Here is a 5870-nt window from a genome sequence, read left to right as displayed (position 1 = left end):
ATCAGATCCTCAGTTATATTGTTCACATATTTAACTATTTATTACAAAAACATTTACAAACACACAACTTTATCAGTGATTTGGGTGAAACTGGTTTATATTTTATGATCAGTAATGTAGCTGTAGCTGTAGCATCTAACGTTCCCTCCTCCCAATAAAACCACCTCAGTACTTTATTCCCTGCATTCAGTTACAGTCTGGACGTTACTTAACTTATTTCAATTACATAAAATTGAAAGGGTCGGCCACCTGCAGCGTTAAACTCATAGTCTTGTTTGCATCCTTACATTTTTCACTTCACTTACATTTAACTGAATATCTTGCTTAATTTTTAGAAATTAAATGTATTTATTTGTAATCTCTTTGCTTTTAGTATACATTTGTCTATATATATCTATTTTACTGTATTATGTGTATATATATATACTTTTGGGATTTCTGGATGCATAATCTGTATAATTCTACGTCTTTAATTTAACAGATAACCCCAAAGGTCAACTGGAGGAATGGAGGGGAGTTTTACTCTCAGAGTTCTGTTTTTCTGTGATGGAAAACTTGTGGAAACAAAATATTGCATCAGACTTTAACTCGTTTGTTTCTGTTGTTGTTGTTTTATGGAAATTCATAATGTTGTGAACCTCAGAGCGATCACATTTTGTAAGATTTTTTGGGTTATTTTGTTAATTAAGTCCATTGATCTGTCACCTTACGCGTCATGAATGGGTAAATTAGCTCTAGAGACCAAAAGTCTGTAAACAAAGAACAAACATTTTAATATGGAGCCTTATGGAGACTCACTGCTGACTCTAGTGGCCATTAGAGGAACTGCAGACGGATTGAAACCCAGCTATCAGATTCAGAAACCTTCATTCTACTTGTGAACAGAACAGAAGACAGACGTTGTCCATTAAACCTGTTGCATAAAGTAGTTAAATGTCCTGGTTCTGAAGGATTATTATCCAATCGGAGGGCAGCGGGAGTTTGAAACATTTAATGATGCAACTTTCCAAAACGTCTCTTACTCACCCTGATGGTCTGACTCATGCTGAAATCTGTCTTCAGCTGCCTGTAGCTGACCTCTGCAGTCTGGCAATACCTCATTTCCTGTATCATGTGAGCTCATCACACACACACACACACACACATACACACACCAGTTGCTAGCCTCACACTGGCGTCCACATGTTGCTTAAATGTCACTCCGGTTCTCTGGTGGATTCTCTGTTTCTGTCCAGGTTTCTGTTTCCTGTTGGCCTCGAGCACAGAGACGTTCCGTAATGTCTGCGATGAGGTCGCCTCACGCAGCCACAGTTAAACCTTAAATGTCACATTAATGCGACAAAGTCTGGATTTCAAAAGATCATCAGTTAAAGGGCAAGTTTGTAGTTTTTAGTTCTGTTTCTCTAAAATAATCTTGTCTCTGGTTTCAGGATACAAATATGCAAACATTTGGTTTAACGTTCAAATTCAAATGTAATATATCTGCAAAATGTTCCATTTATTCCTAAAATACATCAACAAGAAGCAGAGTTGTGGTTAATGGAACCACAGATTAAGGTCTGAAGTAGAAATCATCGCTGGCTCCATTTTTCTTTTCTCTATAAATCAGTGCTATTGGTTTACACATTACATCAGTCTGTGGCTCTTACACATATTAAACAGGAGGTTATACTGCTGTCATTATTACTCAGAGTTCTGTATTTATGTGATGGAAAACTTAGCTTAACTTACTTAACTTATAAATAAAGTTGTGAAAAAGATTTATGAAAGCCTTTTTTTGTGTGTATTTATACATTAGTTTGTGTAAATGAACTGAAAGTGTGTTCTTCTGTCTTTAGGGACAAATAAAACTGTCTAAATTGAATTTAAAACCGACTTTAACTAATTTGTCGCTTTTATTTTATGGAAATTTGTGATGTTGTGAACCTTAAGATATAATATTAGTTATTTATTCATGTTAATCTTTTGATCTTTGTCACCTTATTACATTTTATAAACATATAATTTCAATTAAAAAGGAAACAATATCAAATTGATCTGTTATTGTAAAACCACAGGTTTCTACCATTTTGGACACATACATTAATATTCACCCAAACATATGGATTTCTTTTTATTCTACATACTTTCTGATGTCCACTCGGAGGTCGTGTCCCTCGCAGGGTGGCGGCCGTACACTCGCTCAGGCAGCACATGTGATAAATGTAATCAATAGAGAGTCGATTAGCAGAGGACGACACGCTATAATTTGTTTGTGGTGGCTGTGGCTCAGGAGGTAGAAATGCACTCTGGGAGTCGTAGTTCAGGTTTTCTGTGACTCTCAGATTATGTTGGCGCAGCGGGTTGTTTTTGGACACCAGTGTTTGTTGCTTATGAATGGTTCACTGCGAGCTGACATGTGAGCACCGCTGGGACACACTGAGTCCCATCAACCACTGACCATTACACTGTAAATATACACTAAGTGTAAGGAGGATTTTTCCCACCCTCTGAAGCCTTTTGCTGTCATTATAATTTATGTCAGCGAACATATGGTTCTGGAAAACTTACAAAAGTCTGACATGAAAAACGGCTGAAGTCCTGGAGGCCGCCGGGTCGCTCTGAACATCAGAGGGGAAATACGTCACGTTGAGCCTGACGAGCCCGAGCAACATGTTAGCTGTTATATAAGAGACTCAGAGTTAACTTCTATCTGCTGATTGATCCAGGATCAGTCACTGTGTTGCCTTCTTTCCACTGCATGGTACGGCTCGGCTCGGCTCACTTTTGCTATCAGGTACTTTACTCGATTTTGTGCAGATAGTTCCCACTCAGTGCAGGCGGGATTGTTAGCTGATCGTCATACAAACACAGGAGGGTGCAGGATGTCCAAAAGTACCAGGTACCCTGCACAAATATTGTTGAGAGAAACTGTGTGAAGAACCTCATTTGAAGACAACTTAGTAACATACATACATACATGTGCTCCAAACCTGCTTCAGATTAGAAAGGTGGTGTGGAATTAGGATGATGATGATTACCTCGGGCATGAAATGAACACACGACACAGTCTCATAATGTAGGACACGTCCCAACAGTGTCGACTTACATTAAACGTTGGCTGGTTCTTCGTCATGGACGCATGGAAGCAGCCGTGATTTAATCATATTTATCTGCTGGGTGTCTATAAACTGGTCCAGGATCAGTGCCTCTTCTGCCTTTAACGTCCTGTGTAATTAAATTAATCTATTAGATGAAATTACATTGTGTTGTGACAGCTGACTGTGTTGATGGCAGTAAGTGGGCTGAGAGACAGCTGCTGTCCTTCAGTCGGCGAGGAAGTGTTTAATCAGGACAAAACTTAAACAGACTGTGTTAGCCTTTTAGCTACATCAGGGGCCGTTCAGGTGCCGCTTTCACCCTCTAACCCAAAGCTGTTGGTTTGTCGCACCGTGGATGCACCAACAGCTTCACTTTCAGGTTCTGAGTGCACTCTTCATCTCCCTTCAAAATGAATGTATTTGTGCACGCAAATCACACCACATCTGAGACATAACATCCATCAACATTCATGAACTACCGTTTACCGTTAATGTTTTCATCCGCAGAAGGAGCGGGTCCCTCTTCTGGCGGAGTCCGCCATGTCCATCCACGTTTCTACAGTAGCCCAAAACGGACAAACCAAACCAGACCAGACCGTAGTTTCTCCTACATGCTTGGTTTCAAGTTGGTTGCAAATATAAGTAAAAGTATGTAAATATTATCAGCAAAATGTATGAAAAGTAAAAGTAGTCATTGTTCAGTAAAATGCTCCCTGACAGTGTTTTACTATATCTGATGTTTTTGGAGTATTAAAAGCAAGACACTGGATGGCTTATATGGTAATGTTGGTGTGTTTGTCTGACGCTTAAGTCCACTCCACCAACAACCCCAGAAGCCCCAATGTTCACTTCATGTCTGGGAATTTGATTAATTACAAATTTGTTTGGGGCTTTCCAAGAGTGCGGTACAATCTCACTGGGGGGTCTTGTTTTAATATCCAAAGGGACGAATATAGGCCAAAAATGTCACTACAAACTAGCCTTGAGAGGTGTAGCACAGGGAGTGAGACTGGGACCACATTTGGTTTTAATTTAAAATAGTTTCATAAGAATCTAAAGTATATAAAACTGGACTTCAACCTGTAACAGCCTCGCAGGAACAACCCCGACAGTTCAACTCTGTGTGCTCTGCAAGCGGAAACGAGTACTGATTGAATACTGAAGGTCATCCTGGTTCCAGGTCCTGATGGGGAAATCAACAGAAACTGGGTTAATGTTTCAGGGAGCTGATGGGAATCTCTGGGGAACTTTTGCCATGTGGGAATCCACAGGAAGACTTTCTCTGTCAGACCTCACACAGGCGAACAAACTGGTTTCAACTTCAAGAAAGAAATGCTGGTAAAATGTCTATTTTCAGATATTTTACTCATATTTTTGGGCTTCTTTTGTGCCATTTTCTGTGTAATGCGGAGCTTTAGTCGCAGTTTAAAGGCGTTTGTATCTGTGGAGAGTAATTGGTTCAGTGCATCAGAGGAGGATTCGCCGTTATCTCAGCAGGAGAGAAAAGCCCCGTCTCCTCCTGACATTAATCGTTAATGGAAGTCAATGAAATGTCTGGATTCGTTAAGGACCTTTGTAACCATCATTATAATTATTAACTGCACTGCAATAAAACTAACGAGTCAAATAAAGAAAGAAAATTCCACTTATCAGTTTCAGGAGCAAAGGTTGGAGGAGAACAAAGTGTTTCTGTCGGATGACGGATGACTTATTGTTTGGAAATATTAGTCTACTTCCTGCTTTATCTAATTTACTTGATTACATTCAGTGTTACTAAATAACTCCTCAACAATTAATGTTACAAATAACAGAAACAAAATAAAACAACTGTCACACGCCACAAATAAAATAATAACATGCAGTAAGGATGCGTATACAGGTATGAGCTCTACTATTCCCATGCATGAGGTCAGCCCTTCAAAGAAAAAAACCTCAGCACAAGATAGACGGGTTGTGTTTCTTAACAAACAACCTGATATTTGTTTGTTTAGTCTGCAGAGTAAGGACTGCAGGTTTTTTAAGCCAAACAAGGAATCAGTTAAACAAAAGAAATGATTAATGTGATTAGCTGTAGCCTGTAGAGGTGTTGATTCATTCAGTATGAGCAACATTTTCTCTTTCAATGAAAGGTCACACAGCCCTTCAAAATAAAACCTCTCAGCAATAGATAGATGGGCTGTGTGCTTGTTTCTCAGTTTGCTGACATCCATACATTCAATCAGCTACAATTAGAAAACAGTCAGTATTAACTTCTTGCTATATAATGCATGAATCCAGATACAAACAACCCAATATTTGTTTGTCTACTCTGCAGAGCTGCCAGCAGGGTCAAGGTGGCTGCTCTGGTAATGTGAGTGACTCTCAGGCTGCAGAGGACATGACTGTCTTCAGATATTACTGATGTCAGGAACCACTCGTCTCCTGGGGATGCATTAGGAGATTACATGGTTCACTACCAGGGTCTCAGCATGCAAAGTGATGAATTCATTTCCTGCTGCGTCTGCCACTCCACAACAAACCACAGGAGTCTGTACTTGGTTAACAGTGATGGGCCTTAAATGTCAGCTGTCATACTGCACAATCACACCTGCAGCAAAGCAGAATATCAATAAAATAATATTTCTTCTTCAGTAAAATCTTAAAGGTTTCATATGTAAGATTCAGAAGCATTTTATTGTTATGTATTAATCACTTTATATCAGCAGTGAGTGAACGTCTACAAATGACCGACACCACACACAGTGTCCAAAGTCAAAGCTAACATTACTGCAAAGCTTGTGGAACATATTG

The sequence above is a fragment of the Morone saxatilis genome, unplaced genomic scaffold (genome assembly GCF_004916995.1).
Source record: "Morone saxatilis isolate NCDOM2014 unplaced genomic scaffold, NCSU_SB_2.0 Contig10, whole genome shotgun sequence".
Lineage (NCBI taxonomy): Eukaryota > Metazoa > Chordata > Actinopteri > Moronidae > Morone > Morone saxatilis.
This window is presented reverse-complemented; position numbering follows the sequence as displayed.